This window comes from Carettochelys insculpta, chromosome 8 (assembly GCF_033958435.1).
Source record: "Carettochelys insculpta isolate YL-2023 chromosome 8, ASM3395843v1, whole genome shotgun sequence".
NCBI classification, from domain to species: Eukaryota; Metazoa; Chordata; order Testudines; family Carettochelyidae; genus Carettochelys; species Carettochelys insculpta.
Window position 1 is genome coordinate 67,971,502 of NC_134144.1, and position 18,392 is coordinate 67,989,893.

The 18,392-nt window shown below is 43.9% G+C and overlaps 2 protein-coding genes across 5 annotated transcripts in view; one reads left to right on the forward strand and one right to left on the reverse strand.

Annotated features, from left to right (window-relative positions):
• Window positions 1-3,588, reverse strand: part of RALB (RAS like proto-oncogene B) — a 56,257-nt gene extending 52,669 nt beyond the window's left edge. The window contains exon 1 of one of the 2 annotated variants that reach the window (XM_075001232.1): window positions 3,477-3,588. The gene's annotated coding sequence lies outside the window, so the exon portion shown is untranslated. The remainder of the gene's footprint in view (window positions 1-3,476) is intronic. The other variant, XM_075001231.1, reaches the window with a different exon arrangement.
• The window catches only part of LOC142016847 (uncharacterized), a 57,181-nt gene that overhangs the window by 16,903 nt on the left and 21,886 nt on the right, over window positions 1-18,392 (forward strand). The window contains exon 1 of one of the 3 annotated variants that reach the window (XM_075001221.1): window positions 18,101-18,227. The exons of 1 other annotated variant lie outside the window; for it this stretch is intronic. The gene's annotated coding sequence lies outside the window, so the exon portion shown is untranslated. Of the gene's footprint in view, window positions 1-18,100; window positions 18,228-18,392 lie in introns of those variants that run through there. One more of the 3 variants, XM_075001223.1, reaches the window with a different exon arrangement.

Genomic DNA, 18,392 nt, shown 5'->3' on the forward strand with positions numbered 1-18,392 from the left:
TTTACACATTCAAAAAGCATACTCAGAGTTATCAATGGTTTGCTGTCAAATTGAGAGTGCAGGTCTAAAGGTGTCCTGCAGGTGTTAGTCCTAGGTCCACTAGGGGCCAGTATTTTCTTTAATGCCTTGAATAATGGCATTAAACTAGGAGAGGATGAAGCACTTTATAGGACAGTTTTAAACTTCTAAAGCACCATGACAAATTAGACTACTGGTCTGAATTCAGTAAGATGAAATTCAATAGAGATAAGAGCCAAGCACTTAGCGAGAAAAATCAAATGTACAACTGCAAAATGGGGAATAAATTGTGAGGTGGTAGTGCTGTTGAAAAGAATTTGGGGACAATAGTGAATCATAAAACTATGAGGCATTGTGAAAAAAGCTAAATATTCTCAGAAGTATTCTCAGGAGTGTTGTACATAAGACATGGGGAAAAAACTGTCCTGCTGCGCTCAGCAATGCTGGAGGCCTTAGCAGGAGTACTGTGTCCAGTTCTGCATACCACACTTCAGACATGTATTTTCTTTGCTGGTCTTTTCACACTCTCCAGTTTGTCTAACTCTTTCCTAAAGTGTGGTATGTATATATAAAAGGTTTAGAACATCTGACCTGTGAGGAAAGGCCAAAAATCTTGGGCATGGTTAGATTTGAGGAAAGAAAATAGATGGACTGCAATAAAGACAACTGAGACCAGCTGTTCTCTATGTCCACTGAAGGCAGAACAAGAAGTAATGGACTTCATCTGAAGCAAGGCAGATTTAAGTTAGATATGAACAAAAAGGCTGTCTATGAGGTTAGTTAAGTACTGCTTATCAAGGGATGTTGTGGAATCCCTGTCATTGGAGGTTGTGAAGATTAGGTTGGACTGACATGTCAGGGATGGTCTAGGTTAAGGATTGGTTCTGCCTCAGTGCAGAGCACTGGAAATGATGACTATTTAAGGTCCTTTCTGTTCGTCCATTTCTGTAATTCCATGTTAAGATATCACTTTATACCCAGAGCTCAGTAGGATTAAAAAATGTTTGAACATTTATATGGAAATGAGAATATCCACAGTTAACATCAGATGAGTTAAAAGGGATATAAACGCACACACTTAGCCAACCTCTAACACATGGTTAATATAGAGATGATACCTCTATGAACAATTTATTCCATATATTTTCCACTACAGCATTTCTTGCATCTTGTTCTGAAGCCTTAGATGCAAGATTCAGCACTAGGTCGACCATTGATTTGATCTGATATGACTCCAACATTCCTAAGTCTAGATCCGAGTGTTAGACAGACATAATGGAACTGGATGTGCCTGGTTCCCACATCTATCAAATCAAACCACAGAGGATTGACTCTGGGCAAGTCCATCGTCCACAGTAGTGTAGATTAAGCCTTAGAGGTATCCCTGACTCTGTAGCACTGAGTGGAGCTGTTTAAGTGAAGGAGGAACCAAAGAAATTACTGCAGTGGAAGAGTGTCCAGTAGTCAACTGCCTTCAGACCTGCCAACAGCAATTCCGAGCCCTAGGGCAGAAAAATCAATGGGCTCTTGTCTCCTTCCTTTGGCCGGAGTCGTCTGCTCCCCTCCCTCCCCCTGCCCCCAAGAAACCCAGAGTGCCACTCCTTGACCAGAGGACCACCTGGTTGGTTGCGTCCCCATTCCTCACTGGCCTGAAGGAGCCCCTCCCTCACCTTGCCCAGAGGACCCCTTGGCTGATGGCAATCCTGACCCTCATCTGCCCAGAGCAACCTCCGGCCAGCAGCAGGTGTACCTCTTCTCCCTTCTTCAGGCCCCGTTCAGCGTTATTTGTTATTCAGCCACTTGAAAACCTGCATGGGGTATATCAAAATCATCTTTGAAGAGACGTTTTCCTCAGAGTAGGTTAGGTCTGAGGAAGGGAGGGGAGGCATGGCTGCGACTGTTCAGGGGCTCCTCTGGCAGGTGGGGAGAAGATGCAGCAGGGGCCAGGGACCCTGTACCCTTTCCTTAGGCAATTAGCCTCTCCCTCTGTTGGCAGACCTGGCTGCCTGTAAGACAATTCTAGGCTCTTTACCTTCTGATTCTTCAGGGAAAACTGAAGATAGATGAGATGGCCACAGATAAAGATGATCCTCATTACTATTTTGCTCAGGTGCCCCTATAAATGAGCTGACAGAACTGCAGTAAGCAGAGAAATGATGGATAAGAAGTGCAACAGGAGGAAGTTGGCGGATGTACTCAGGCACCACGTAATGAAAGATGGCAGTTCCTGCTAAACTCTGACACTGAACAGATTAATACAAGGATGTATTTACTAGTGGGCATTTGCTGTGCAGTTGTCACGCATCACCGAAGAATCTTTGGGGAATTTAGAATACCTTAGGTCTATGTCGTTAGAAAGTCAAGCCACACTTATTCCTTCCCTTTCATTCACAAAAATATAACCATGCTTTCTGTAGGATCAACCCCAAATTAAATGCATGTGCGTAAATCACAGACACAGCATACCACCAGCTTTGTGAGAGTCTTAAAGAAAGTATAACAATTTTGTTTTCAAGGAACACTGCAGAATCACACAGGCATTTGATACTGTAACAGAACATCTTTTGCAAGCAGTAAAGAAAGGGGTTGCTTCATGAAGTAAATACGTGGGCTTTGCTCTAAATTACAGAGCTAGAAACATAGATAAATGCAGAAGGAGCAATAACATGATTGTTATGCAAAGGTGTGTCAATGACTGACTCTTGGTAAGTTTGCTCAGGCTGTGTGCTTTAGGGAGGAACCAAGATTAGCAGTGGAAAATGGCCTTTTGATTCCCTGTATAGTATGTTTACTATGATCTAGTACTGTGAGATTTATTAAGTCGGAGGTACTTGGCATACAACATTGTTTCAACGTCAGGTTTTAATTCACTGTTACATGTAAACAAACAATAATTATGCCTTGTTTCTCCTCCACCACCACCACCCACCAGTAATCTGTTTTCTGTGCACTAGACCAGTGTTTCTTAAACTATGTTCCTTGGAACACTGGTTTTGTGTGAACAACTTGGATGTGCGCTGCGAGCATCTGACGCTTTGATAGCATACGCCAATGGTCTATATTATCTGTTATTAAAACCAGATACAATGTTACTGTTTCATTGCTCTGATACCTGATTAAATTACCCCATTTTGTGTTTGCGGTATAGTTGCTGTTGGTTTTTTTCTTTTTTTGTCTGACTTTTTTTTTTGAAGAAAATTTTCATGGGTGTTCAGCATTAAAAATATGATTGTTTGGCATTTTGTGGTCTCAAAAAGTTTAAGAAACTCTGCACTAGACAGCCATCCACTGCCACCTTCACTCCAGCTATGTCAGGAAACTCAGTTGTTCCATGTTTGCTTCACTGGTGGAAACTGAAAGTGAGGTGTTGTCTTGCGGCTTTCATTAACTTTCTCAGGGTGCACACACATTTGTCTTGATACAGCTTTTTGATTTAAAGAAAATTAGCGGATACTCACTGTGCTCAGCAGGGCTGTTTGTTTTCTGGCTGCTCGCGAACACTCATGAAGCAGGCAGGCTGTGGCAAAAGCAACCCCACACAATCAGCTACAGTGTTTCAGGCCAGTTCATACAGTGACTGCAACTGTACTCCTCCTAGTGCTTCACAGGGCAAGGAGAAAAGGGAAGGGCTCAGGATGTGATCTCATACACTCATTATAAATACCAGGAAACAGAGAGAACTGAAACGTCAACTCTTCAGAGCCCCACGATGGACATATCTCTGGCCCCCACCCCGTCTCTCTCAATAAAAGATACAATAAAAAGACATGACTGTTTAGAAGAGGCTATTCAAGGTATCACCAGGCTCAGTCTGAAAAGCGCATAACTGCCCAGCAACCCCAGGCACTTTCTACGAAGGTCTTTGTCCTTTCCTGGTTCCTTTGTTTGTTGTCCTTACTCATTTTGTGAGTAGTAGGCCCTGATCTTGTGGATGGATCCAGGCAGAGAGATCATTGTATCTGCACAGGGCTTCATTGACTCTAGCAGAGCTCATACAGGCATGACTCCACTTGCATAGATCCAATGGCAGGAGCTGGACCTTGTCTTTTAAATTCTTCAATAAAGCAATCATGGATACAATTTTTATAAGCAACTTAGTTACTGGGGAGCCTAGGCCCATTTTCAGAGCGATTTAAGCCCTAAGGCTCCTAAATTTCATTGAAAATCAATCTGCAAGTTCAGATCCGCATTTTGTGGAGGTTTAAATCCAGCTCCAGATGGTGTCTCAAGCCAATCTGTAACTGTAACCCCTTGTAAAAATAATGCAGGACATGTCATTATAATCTGTTTCTCAGATTGCCATTTATATTCTTTAAAATGAGAATGAGTAAGTCTTTGGAGGAAAGCAGATGTTCTAAATTAACTGACACCCATTTTGATCCGTCATTGTCAAGATGCTGCTGTTTCTACAATGATCTTAAATAGGAAAATCAAGAAAAAGCAATATAATTTCATTACACAATCTCTGAGCACATAAAAATGCTTTCCACGTTGTTTGCTATGGCCAACTATTGCTTCACTGTATCACAGATGCCTTCCAAATCTCCTCTGCAAGTTTCCAGTTCCCCATTTGCTGTGCGTCCTCCGTAGTTGATCTCCTGGCTTCAGCTCATCCAGGATTCAGAATCCAGGTTATTCACTCTGGGTGCGTCTACGCTTGTATTCCTCTTCGAAAGAGGCGTGCAAATGAGGGAAATCGAAAAAGCAAATGAGGTGCAGATTTACATATCTGGCACCTCATTTGCATATTCCTCTTTCAAAAGAAGAAAAGCAGTGTAGACACTGCTCTTTTGAAAGTAAACCCCATCTTCGAAAGAATCTCTCCCACAAAAAAAGGAAGAAGGATTCTTTTGAAGATGGGGTTTACTTTTGAAAGAACAGTGTCTACACTGCTTTTCTTCTTTCGAAAGAAGCTCTTTTGAAAGAGGAATATGCAAATGAGGTGTCATATGTAAATCTGCACCTCATTTGCATTTTCAATTTCCCTCATTTGCATGCCTCTTTCGAAAGAGGAATGCAAGTGTAGATGCACCCTGTGAGTAGGCCTCCACAGCATGGCTGTGGCCACACTTGGCCAAAACTTCAAAATGGTCATGCTAATGGTCAAACCAAAGAATAGTAATGAATTGAATATTCAGCACCTCATTAGCATTCGCATGCTGCTGGCTGCAACGTTTCAGAAGTGCTGATTTTGAACGTGCGGCTCAGGGTGGCTACACAGAGGTCCTGTCCGAAAGGACCCACCCATTTCAAAATCCCCTTATTCCTCTCAGCTGAGGGGAGTAAGGGAATTTTGAAATGTGCAGCGTCCTTTTGAAAAGGACCCCTGCGTAGCCAGGCTGAACCATGCGCATTTGAAAGCGAAAGCACCGCATCTGGAAGCGTGCTAATGCTAATGAGGCACTGAATATTCAATTCAGCGCCTCATTAGTGTTCTTGGATTTGGCCATTAGCATGGCCATTTCAAAGTTTTGGCCAAGTGTGGCCACAGCCCAGGGGATTTGATACCTCCTATTTCTGTACTCTTGTATTAGTCTTCGGTACCTCCTTATGTTGATTTTTAGAAACTTGCTTTTGATTTTCAAGGCATTAGGAGCTAGGTCTTGGGATATTTCAGATCTGATCCATTCTGATCTTCACAGCAGGATGTTGCTTTTTCAGTGCCAGTGTCCAAACAAGTTCTTAGGTGCCATTGTTTTTATTCTGCTTGCACTCTTTGCCCATGGGAGTCACAGTTGTTAAGGACTAGTCTGTTTTATTTTAAGAAGAGAATGAAGAACAATAGTTTGCAGCCTAATAGCAGAAGCATCTGGTAAAATGTTTACTTTTCAAAATGCTTTTAGGTTTCCCAAAGAAATCTCCTCAAAAAGCAAATAACTAACAAAATAAATTTAGACACACCAACATTTTGGCAGTAAAACTTTTATGGTCACATTTTTGGCTTTTCTAATTGATTCCTCTTGAGAGTGTATGATTAAACATCTCCAGTTACTATGTGGGCTTTGACTGCTGATGTCATCTGAAACTCAGCACACAAATCTGATGAGCTAAGGCCTACCGTACTAGGGTGGAACTTACATCAACAGACACAAGCATCACCTCTTGGAGTGTATGAATCCTCAGCCCCGCCCTCCAAAAATGGCAAATTTTTGTTTCTCTTCGTCCACCTTGATTTGTAATGGTATGGTGAAACCTGTAAAAGATATCACCTTTACTAAGCAACTTCCTCTCTTAAGAAGCTGTCCCAGAGTAGCTCCAAACACATTGCACACAATTCTGTTTTTAGTTACACACTGATTTTTCACCTGTGTATGTTTGACCTGTTGACGCTGTAAAATTCTGTTCTACTTTTACGAAACCATCTTTGTTATGCTACCAATTTGTGCTGGTCCTTAGCATAGATTTCTTGGGAGTTCACTTACTCTCTTTCCTGTTGTGGGCTTTTTTCTCCTAAATGATTGCAATTTTCTTGGATTTTCAAAGGCTTTATCCCTGGAGCTCTTCCTATCCAGGGCCTTGATCTTAGAGCTGACATATGCCTTAATTTAGGCGTTAACTTTCACTTAATCTTCCAACTCCTTCATTGCAACGCACTGAGGCATCTCATGGATTTGACACGTTGTATTATTTATATGGCACTGCTGGTGTGTGAGGTGTTTCCTATATATTAATTCAAGAGAATTTGATGCCATTTCATACAAAAAGGGCCTCCCTTCTCTGGATTGAGAGTCTTCTCTCATTATCAGACAGTGAACATGGACCTGAATATTCAGGAGGTGATGAGGTCCTACATCAGGCGTGTCCAACCCGTGGCCCGCGGGCCGCATGCGGCCCTGGACAGCTAGTAATGCGGCCCCACACGATCGTAAACTTTTAACATTATTATGTGATTTATATACATTAACTATATTATATATTTTATATGCGGCCCAAGGCAATTCCTCTTCACTCAATGCGGCCCAGGCAAGCCAAGAGATTGGACACCCATGTCCTACATGCTGAAAAAGGCCATAGGTGGAAACCACAGCTGTTGAGGGTGGAGGAAAGGAGACTTTAGTACTGGGGGTGGCAGCAGGAGAGAGCAATGGAGACTAGGCAGTAAAGGAAAATGATCATGGGAGGGAGGAAGCCACTATGGATGCAAGAGGGAAGGAGATTCTCAGGAGGTGGGGACAGACAGCGAGTTGTAGCAGGAAATCACCTCGAGGCAGCAGCACTACTCTTAAAATGTTACCATGTAAAAATTAGCTATAGTTTAGGGACCTCGCACATTCCTAGATAAAATCTCAAGAGTTTCTTGACAATGAGTGGCACAGACATTTATTTTCAAGGATCTACTTCTTAGGTTTCCAGATAATTTCAAGTGTATGCTGCATTTTTTGCTCCTAAATTACTGCAAAGTGTTGCTGGGAACTATTGAATAGCTACTGTCTTGTGCCCGGAAAGTGGTGACGTTCCAATACCTGAGGTGAGATTCCTAAAACACATACAGGGGATCTGATTCTCCCTTCATTCCTTTGTAAATCAGGAGTAACTCTTTGGAAGTGCTTGGAGCTGACCCATGCTTTTCAAATGTACATTGGCATTGTTATTCTATCACAGCGGTGTCTGCTAGGAATTCAAAGATTGCCACATTTGTGGTTGTTGTTTCCATATTCACCACATTATTTGCATTACCAGCCCCCTCCCCCCCGCACTCTAAATAAATGCCCTCCCCCACCCTTAGATCCAGGCACCCACCCCAACTGAATGCCCTCCCCCAAAGACAGGCATCCCCCAGCCCTTCCATTTTAATTCAATGCCAGTGACTCACCGGAGCTGCGGCCAGGGCCACCATGTGCTTCTCCCACCAAGTGGTGGAGCATGTGTGTGGAGTGGGTGGGCAGCACTCCCATGTGCAGCTCTCAGGAGGAGCCACGTTTGCCACAATGCAGTGTCCTATTCACCACATGTGGCGAGTGGTGACTGTATTGGACACAGCAGTTCTATCATATCATGACTTACTGCAGTAACTAACAATTCTAAATATTTAATTGTGAGCAATGGGAGGTGTTAATTTTCCCAACACTGAAAACAGCAAACAAAAAAGAATAAATTGGAAAAGGAATCCTTTGCCTTTACTTGCTATTTCTGTGCTCAGGAGTATTCATTGTGGTGGTGTAACAATTACTTTCAGGCACCTCGAGGCAGCAAATTCAGAACAAAATGTTAAGTGGAATGCAGGTACCTGAAAATAGCATAGAGCACTGAGCTGTATGGCCTGCAGCGAGTTCTTGCTCTCTTGGATCTAAATCTCAAAAGGTTTAGAGAAGGAGGGGGAAAAGCTATGATTAAGAATATTTGAATAATAAATCATACTTAGCACTGTAAACATGTTAACTAATTAATCCTCACTATATTCTTGTGAAGTAGGAAAGGACTGAGTATTTGACAGATGGAGGAAAACTGCTAGAAGGGGCTTCATGCCTGTCCCTCTCCATGCCAACTTCTCTTGTGTAGTTGCTGATGGAAGAAAGAGTGCCGCTGGATATAGCACTGAACTTTTCCCTCTGTTACCATCGGGAGGGAGGGAAGATCAGATCTGTTGCAGATCTGGGCCATGCTGGCATTACCATTGTGAAACCCTCAGTGAATTTTAAAGATGCCCCCATACTTTATAATCCCAGGGTGGGCAGCAGCAACCTAACCTGTCCCCCTCTTTGGGATAAATATCTTGCCCTTTCCCTAATCAGACAGGAGAGTCAGCCAGAAGGTGCATCTTACACCTTCCTGGGCTAGGATCAGTGCATCTGTAAAAGGTTAGGGCTCCCAATTTTCTACTGTGTCCAAACTGCCTCAAAGGGTTGGTTGTAGCCACCTGACCCTTGCTGTCCCAGCCCCGTTGGAAGTTACAGCAGTAGAAATTGGACTAGCCCCTCTGCTCTAATGGTGCTTATGCCTGCAGAGAATGAGGTGTAGTGGAGCTCTGCACAGCTGCTCCCATCCGCGTGCCATCTCAAATGTGTTTCCAACACGCACCCTCTTGGTCCTTACCACCGGGGTAGAGGAAGCAGTTGGTAAAGCGTGTCAAATATTCTTTGCTCCTAGTTTTGTGGTCAGCTTGCCCACAGTGGATATTCCCTTTACACAGGAAAATTCTCTGCTCCAAATCTGCAGCAGCCTTACATCAACTTTGGTTACTTAGGGCAACACAGTCACCTGTCTCTTAAGTAGCCAGAGCCATGCTGGAGTCATGCCAGGTATAGATTTCAGATGTTCCTTAGCTCCTAAACCTGTGGTCAGTTATAAGACCATGTTGCCTTTCCAACTGTACCTGTATGGCACACATCAACTGTCTAACATGGTCATTGCTGCCCTGGTTTTCTCAGATGACATTCTCCAAGTCAGTTTAGTTGAAATAACTTAATTACTTCACAGTTAAAACAAACCCAATCCAATGTCTGCCTGTGCTAGAAGTCACATAGTGTAAGTGTTCTTCTAGTCAGAAAGAGGATTTGGAAGTATCTGTGAAGACGCTAAAGATACATCAAGTGAGACTCCACAGAAGAAAAAAGTCCCTCTGGAAACTCCCTTCACTATAAATTTCCCCTTTTCTTCTTTTCTTCTTTTTTTTTCTTTTTGGCCATGATATTGTTGTGTCAAATTCATGGACACCTAGGATGTCACTGTACCACACACCATGGCTCCTCAGAACTCGCAATGAGACTATACAACTTATAGTTTCCTGTTCCAAAAGCCCTTTTTATAAAGGAGAATCTCCATTAACTTCCAACAGTCTATACACTATGATATACAGCAGTTCAGTTCTGAACTCATCCACGACCATTTACACAGATCTTTCTCCTAATACACCTGAAACCCTAGACCACAACACCTGTCGTGCTCGGTGCTGAGCAGGAGGGAGTTTGAACCCCCAGATATTTTGGGGCACCAGTCTTGGGCCCCAGACAAAGTTAGCAGGTGAGGTTCACTCCCAGACAACAAACTACAATCAGAGACCATTCTGACTCTGTGCCAGTAGTTAAGGTGCACCTCAGCATTTAACACAAAGGCTGGTGGGCACCACAAAGATACTAACCAGCTCAGGAAAGAAGGAGGCAGAGGAAAACAAAACTTTGGGTGCATTTCTGTACTGTTTGACCACAACACCAGTGTAATCAAAGCATGAGCAAGGCAACATTCAAGGCAATGTACTGCAGGTGAAGGCAACATTCATCAAAAAAACTCACAAACCCTCCGTAGCTGAACTAACCCATTCCAAACCACTCATCGATAATAATACTCTGCATGGATACAGTATCTGACTTCAGAGGCTCTTAAAGTGCTGTGCACCATTCACCAGATAATGCTCACACAGCCCTGTGAGGCAGAGCAGGTCTTGCTTAATTAAAGCTCTACTGTGCCTGGTCTAGACTGGGGCAGCGCATTGGCAATACCGATACAAAGCTGAAATAGTCCTATCTTACAGGCCAAGAATGAAGGGCTCTGACCACTCACGCTGGAGGATGATCAGAACACCACTATTGAAGTCAGGGGAGTTACACATATGACTGAGAGGAGAATCTGGCCCAAAAACATTAGATAACCAATAATAACCAATAATCAATCCAACCCTTCTGTGTCCTGGGGAAATGGCTGTACAGGGATTTCATTCTAAAGGGATCAAACTCTTCAGCAAGTAAACAAGCAGGGTTGACTCAGGAAACTCTTTACAGCTGCCAACAAGCAGCCTGACTCCCTTTTCCTTTCCAGCACTATCTGCCTTCAGCAAGCTTCCTCTACACATGCAGACCTGACCTTCCTTAGGTAATTTATGGCTAGCCCCATCAGCATTTTCCAGGGCCCTGCTACGTAAAATGCTGCATCTTGACTTCCATTTCAGAAATTCTGTCCTAGATTAGGACCCACTTCCTCCGTGCTTTGACATGAATGGACTGGGAAGGAAAAGATTACAGTTAAAAAAAATCAGACAAATGCTACCCCCAATCATATTGGCTTTTCAGTAACAGTGCAATCTGTTCAAGCTCAGAGCCTGATCCTGCAAGTACATGTGAACAAGGGATCACTGCTTTCATGGAATCAATATGATTGCACATGTGTAAAGGGGTCTGCTTGAGGAACTCCTGTTGTAGAATCAAAGCATCAACTATTTGACTAAAATATTTAGAAGACGACAAATAAGTATTCTCTTGCCCCATTTCCCCCCCGATTGTTACTGGGAGTCTGGGTATGTCCTCATTCTTCATAGGAGAAACAGGGGTTTCTGCACCTTCAACACAGCTGATTCCCCAGAGCTACATACCTAATAGGGAACTGACAACTAAAGAAACTGAGTGACATAGTGCCAATCACTTAAACAGTCTGTGGTAGAGCTAGGAATTGACCCAAGATCTCAAGTTCCACTCTAGCACCACAACTTCATGACTACTTAATCTAACATGGCCATACTATAGTATTTAGTTACTAATGCATGCGCCTTTGGTATACAAACAGCAATGGATAAATGAATCAGTTGCAGATGTGTTAAAGTTATAGAGGCTCCATGTGGAAAAAAAAAAACCTAAAGAGTGAAATGTATAGCACTGCTGAACCCTGGAGCACTACAGCAAGAAATTTCCACTTTCCCATTCCTAGAATACTTTGGAAATGCATAAACTCCTGGGATCCACATTTTGTAATTTTCAGTGCAAACTGGAACAACACCTGTAACATGTAGCCAAGGAGCATCTGTTTTTCCATTCCCAAAACACTGAGCTAAAACAGCCTGCCAGCACTGGTGCAGTTAGGGCAGTTCAATAGGTCATTCTGCTCTCTCCCTTGGTTAGCTTCCTATTAAAAAGATGGTGAATGAACAATAAGAATAAGATGAAGTGGAGTGAAGCTGCTATGTGATGTGAACATATTTCCAAGGGAAACAAAACAGTTAACTGTAGGCCTCAGAGCCTAATAACTCATCTCAGCTGGATTATTAAGCACTAAGAAGTATACCGATGTATGTGTGAACTGGACAATCTGTTATGGAGGGGGGAGGAATGAGGCCCTTTCCAGCAGTTTTTCTCCATCTGTGCCACACACACACACAGAGTCATTGTCACATATATACTTCAGCCCACACAATCTGTATCACAAAGTCTGTCTCACACAGTGTTTCTCTTTCGCACGTACCCTCTTTGTCTCTCTCTGTTGCCTGCAGCCCCACTCCTTCTGTCTGAGGTCCTGCCCCTTCCAGGGGGCCCAAAGCTGGCCTGCAACCATTACAAAAATTCCTGGGAGTGACCCCTCTGCGAAAATTATTGCCCATCCCTGGGTTAGGTAGGTAGATCATGAGAACAGCCTCTCAGTGCTCGGGCTCTTCTACTGCTAACCCTTGCTGGAACCCAGAAGTAAAAAAGTAGCCCTAAAATGGAAAGAGACAGGTTTTCTTTGGCGAAAGAATTCTTGGACTCATTCAGGCTTCTTTGATGTTCAGGATGCCATACGAACTATTTGGCAGGGGAGTGGTGGGTGTTCATGTTCGTAAGATAGAAAGGAATTCCACCAGTCTGCCCACCAATACCACAAGAAAAGGAGAAGAATAACAACATGACAAAGTTACTTCCCTGTTCTTCAAATATATCTACAGACCATCGCTGGCACTCTTCCATATCTCAAACTGATAGAGTACATGCACAGCATGTATCAATCAGAATAGTTTCATATGAACAGTAAATTGTTATGTACATGATTCTGCTGCAAACATGAAACTGCGGGTCTTCAACACAAATGCGAAGAGTGTGCTATTGTATGGATGCGAGACCTGGCATACTAAAAAGTCTTCAAATCACAAGCTGCAGACATTCATGATAAGGTAGAGAACATTGAGTCACATGGTGTCTGAGGTACATCGTTTGTATCAAATGGTAAGACTTGGTCACATATTTTTGACTAGTAACCAGATACCATAGCATGGTTGAGTAGTCATGCTTTGGAACAGAGCAGAGCAAGACTTCTTGACATTGAAAGAGAGAAGGGGATGGCTAGGCCACACTCTCAGAAAAACATCATCCAGCACAGTCTGTCAAACTTGCAAATGGAACCCACAAGGAAAATGCAAAAGAGGAGGACCTTGGATAATGTGGAGAAGGTCCGCTGAGACTGAAGGACAACATGTGGGGTACTCCTGAGGTCAGCTAGAAGTTTTATCCTGAGACAGAGTGAAGCGGAGGAGAATTGTAGATGACCTATGCTCATCCCAGAGCACAAGGGCTTAAGTCAAGTTGAGTCGAGTCAGAGGTCAGATCTGGTCAACGATTTTTGAATGAAAAGTTTCATCAGAAATTGGCCTCTCATTTGACAATGAAATCTTATTTTGAAGAAAACGAAACAACAACATTTTGGGTGGAAAATGTCATGCCATTTTTTAATTTATCAAAAACATTATCAACGTTTTACTGGTAAATTTAAAACTTCATTAATGTTTTCCATAAAAAAATCAGATCGTGCATAAACAGCTTCAAAAACTGGATTTTTTAATGAGTGAAAATAGGTTTTTGCTTTCCAACCAGCTGTAGAGGAGACACTTTTGTGTAACTTGGCAGAAGGCTTTCTGTAACTGATTTCTTAGCTTCAGTAGTCTAAACTATAAACCACGAGCCACATAAAAAAGGTTTGAGAGTTCCAGCTCCATCTTGATAAAATTATTAGATGCAGTGTAACTATAGGCATTTATCAACAGGATTCAATGTTCTCTGTCTTTTGTGCCTCTAATTTCTATGTATATATTTGTATATATCTAAGGTGCACATCTTTTGTTTCAATATAAAATTACTGGTAAAAATACTGCTTTCTAACATGTGGTTCAAATTTTGCTCTTAGTACACCAGTGCAAATCTAAAATAACACCACTGCCTTCAGTCAAGTTACTTCAAATGTATGATGCATACAAAAGATGAAGTTGGTCCTTTGACCTTAAAGGACCTTTATACTTACTGCCAAATATCACATACCGTTGTATGCTCTATGGCAAAGTTGTGCCGTCCAGCAACTATTCCAAAATGTGCATTACAGAAGTCTTCCCAGGGGAGTTCTCAGTAGCAATAGGGTGATGTAGAAAATGCTGTTCTGAGAATAATCTGAATTTATTTGGTCCACAAAACTGGGCTGGAAGTCATAGAATCATAGACTCCTAGGGCAGGAAGGGACCTTAGGAGGTCATCTAGTCCAGCTCCCTGCCTAAAGTCCCACAAGAAAAGCTTGGGTAGGAGATTCCTGATCGTTCTGATTCTGGCTCCGGCCACAAATCAACCCTGTAGAAATATTTATGTAAAAATGTGGGCATCCCAAAAAAGTTAGTGCAAGTTTCCTTCTAAACAGCTGACAGTTTAGGAGGGCAAGAGAAGAGCTTGAGTTTGTTTTAACTACCCAGTCTTCCCTGTTAAAAACATTGACCTAGATTTTGAAAATAATCTAGGACCGCAGGTGCAAATTTTTCTTCTGCACCTGTGTGTGAATGCTTAGTTCTGACAAAGAATGGCACTCAGCACCAATTTAGATGCCCAGCTTCACAATTTGCAAACTTATATTGAGTACCAATAACACCCATCAGTTCTATTTCCTCCCTGGTGGAACTCCATTGGAGTCAGTGTAGTTTCCCCATGGATGTGAATTTGGTCCATTAAAGTAAGTTTGCTTAGCTTCAGACCAATTTTGGTCATAGCCACTTATTTGCTGTGGAAAGTAATGATCCACTTGAATTTTTCTCACCACTTTGGAATGCTTTCCATTGTAGTTATCGGCATCTCTTGCAGTACAGGAGTATTAAAATGATTCATGGATTTGTTTGACTGGTTTGCACCCTGATTAAATTATTTTGTGCAGTGTTCCTCGTAGTGTTCCACATTCATCTTACTTCTGAACTGAAATTCAATTACCTGAGGTTCTGAGGTCAGAGCTGCAGATAATCCGTGTAGGACAGAGAGTTGCCTCCCAGAGACAAGCAGCTTCTGCAGTAGAGCCTCAGTAGCTAGAAAAAGCTGGTGAGGGGAGTTTTTATATCAATGCAAAACCCATTTTATTTTCTGCACTAATACTAAATCAGTTTAGAACCCAGGGGAAAAAAGGATCCCACCCTGCTGCTACTGGCTTCAGAATGACTGAATTTTTGCCAGACTTCAGTGGGAGCAGGATCATAACCTTACAGAGGAATTTAAGCCACTTGTGTTTGAGTCGTCGTATGTTTGTCATGACTTGCAGGGCCCCAGATTTCTCAGCATCATATTTTCCTGTATTCTAGAGGATGCCAAGTTATGCACCAAGTTACAGTAGGGTTTCAACATTTGCGAGGATTCTGTGTTCAAATCCCTCGCCAATGTTGATTTTTGTGAATGTGGGGGGTTGGGCAGGCTCAAAGACCTGGGAAGCGGCAGCGCGGGCACTCCTGCCACAGGGCCTCGGGGAAGCAAGGCCACTTGCAAATAATTGAATTTGCGAATGTGGCACTCGTGAATGTCGAGACCCTACTGTCCACTAAAATTGTTTCATGGTATTTTAACTAGAATTGGATCCAAACCAAACTCCCTCATCCAAACATCTCTAAAATGTTGGGGAAGGTTTGTTTGTTTGTTTTTTTAATGAAAGAATGTCCTTTCAACATTGAAAAATGGTTTTAATTTTTCTGGCCTAAAACTAGTGCATTCTGACCAAAGTATTGTACTGTATAATCACTTTGATATACCAGTATAATGTGGTCAGTACAATAGATTGCTGATTTCCTGTGACGAGGCATATTACAGTAAGAAAAAAAAACATTATAAATCTTTTAAATCAACACAGACATTACTAATGGGGGTGGGGGTCAGGTACAAGTTATGCTCATGCAACCCAAAGACAGTGGCAATTTATGCTTGATCAGAAGAATTATAATAAACTACATTACAGTAAACTCTTGCATATCTAGCAACCCCGGGACTGGGAGGCTGCCGGATGTTCAAATAGTCCAGGTAATCAAGATCAGCTGTGGGATCCCCTGTGGGGAGCAGGGCACCCCGCCAACCAGCCCTGCAGCTGGGAGCAAGCTGGCGTGTGGAGCTCTGGCAGCAGCTCTTGCCCTGGGGAGATTGCTGGGGCCAGGGGAACTCCAGCAGCTCCGGGGCTAGGGGAATTCCAGTGGGGCACAGAGCTCTGCCGGGATGCGGGGCAGCTCTGGGTCTGAGAGCTGGCCAGGATGCGGAGCTCCACTGGTAGTTCCTGCCCCTGGGGCCCGACTAGGGCTAGAGGAATCCTGGCAACCCCGAGGCGGGGACAACCCTGGAAGCCAGCAGGGCATTGACTCCTGCCAGCAGCTCCTGCCCCAGAGCCAGGAGAATCTCAGCAGCCCTGTGGCTGGGATCCAGCTGGGGGTGGACCTCTGCCCTGGGGACCTGGCCAGGGGAACCCCAGAAGCTACAAGTCTGGGAGCCCCACTGGAAGCTTGGAGAAAGGCAGGGTAAGCTCTGAGATAGCTGTCCCCCTCCCCCGAGGGGCAGCGTTGCTCGAAAGCTCTCATGTTTGTGCAAGTTATTTGAGAGTTCCAGTTATATAAATAGCGGATAAAACAGAGTTTACTGTACATCTGCCTAAGAAAACCCCAGTGCTGCAAATCCGTACTTGGGTGAGCTGTTGTAGATACAGAGTTGGTTGGATTAAGCCCTTAAGTAGTACTTGGGTAGAATGCTGCCCCACGTGACATGCACATGTTCTCCTGTAGCTCAGGGGCTTTTGTGGGAAGCAGTAGTAAAGAGTTAATATTTTTTCAGGAGCTGCTTTGGAGCAGAGATGATTGACTAAATGTGCCAGTTATCCAAAAGACAGATAACCAGGCTTTTCTATATTATATTGACAAATAACATTTAACTGTGTTGCATAACAGATTGTTTCAGCAGCTATGTAATTGAGACTGTACAGAACTTCAAAGAAAAAAGAAAAGAAAACCTTTACATTGGCTAGCTGTTAGGCTCACACACTGTTTCTGATTCAGTGAGGTAGTAGTACACTTGCTGAAGACATTTGGCCTTCAGTTTATAACTGCTTCTTTACGCTGTTTTCCTTGTCTCTGTTCCATTGACTTCTGTAAAATTACGGAAAACTGCTGGGATTCAAGATGGCAGATAAGTCTGGATTACGCTATATTTTCCCTGCAGGAATGGGCTAAACCTGGCTGGAACTCTGTTAGTCAGAGCAAAGGGCCATAGGTTGCATCTCAATAAAAGAGAATCACACAAAGGCACTGCCCTACTTAATTCTAAGGTGCATTTTAGAATAACAAGCATAAGGTAGCAGCCTTTTAGGCAAGCAGCAAGTTTCCCTATTGCTTTAGCTGTAATCCACACCTATTAAACATTCCTTATTTTTCTTCTCGGTGTGAAGGACGGTGCAGATCCCTAACATAGCACTGCCCCTGCAATTCCCACACTTACTGCTGTGTCCGGCAAACCCTTCCAGCGGGGAGTGAGTGGTGCCTGGAGCAGCGGGTGCACAATGCCCCTGAGTCAGGGGTTCCAGAACTGTTAGAGGGGTTGGAAGTCACCTTGTGTGAGAGAAGAGGGGTCTGTCCCCTCTGCTGGGTATGTGGGGGAATTTTGGCCCCCTCTTTCCGCAGCTATGGGTGGAGGAGGCGGCGGCGGCTTTGTCCTGCCCTTTCTTTGCCCCCATTGGATGGGTTGGGCAGGTACTTTGCTTCCCCCACCCACTACCATTCTGTGGAGTTTGTTCCTAACCTAGTCCCCAACTGGCCTCCAAGTGTTTTTGAGAAGAGGCTCTGTCCATGGCCATCCCTGCTTCAGTAGGTCTGCTCAGGGCCAGGTCTTTCCCGGCCCTTGGGTGGATGTGCAGATTGAAAGGGGGATTTTCTCTGTGCCTCATCCGTCCAGCGTGCTTTTGTGGGCACACCAAGGTCTTGTGCTGTGTAAGATGGTCAGAGATTGAGACTCCAGTTTGTGTGCTGGGGGGGAGAGCTCCACCACCAACCATTGGGGTGGAGAGAGCAGGGCCCCTTTAAATCTTTGGCCTGAGGGGGGAAATGCTGATTTTTTTTCCACGAGCAGGAAGTGTGTGTGTCTGAAGCTCCAGAGAGCAAGGCTGCTGCAAGCAGGCCCTGCCCAGCGCCTGGAGGCAGGGAGTAGCACTGGGCCAGGGGGAAATCGCTTCAAAAGGACAGACCAGAGCTCGACCCAGGATCCCTGCGGCCTAGAGCTGTGAGTCCGGGGCCTTGTGGTCTTGCACTGGGGATAAGGAGGGAGGCTGAAGCGTGTTTGAGTAGCGAGCTGCTTGCTGTGTGTGACGTTCAGAGAGCCGCAGGAGAGGGCACCCGAGGGGTTTGCGGTTTACTGGTGTGGAAGACAACCAGGAGCACCCAAAGC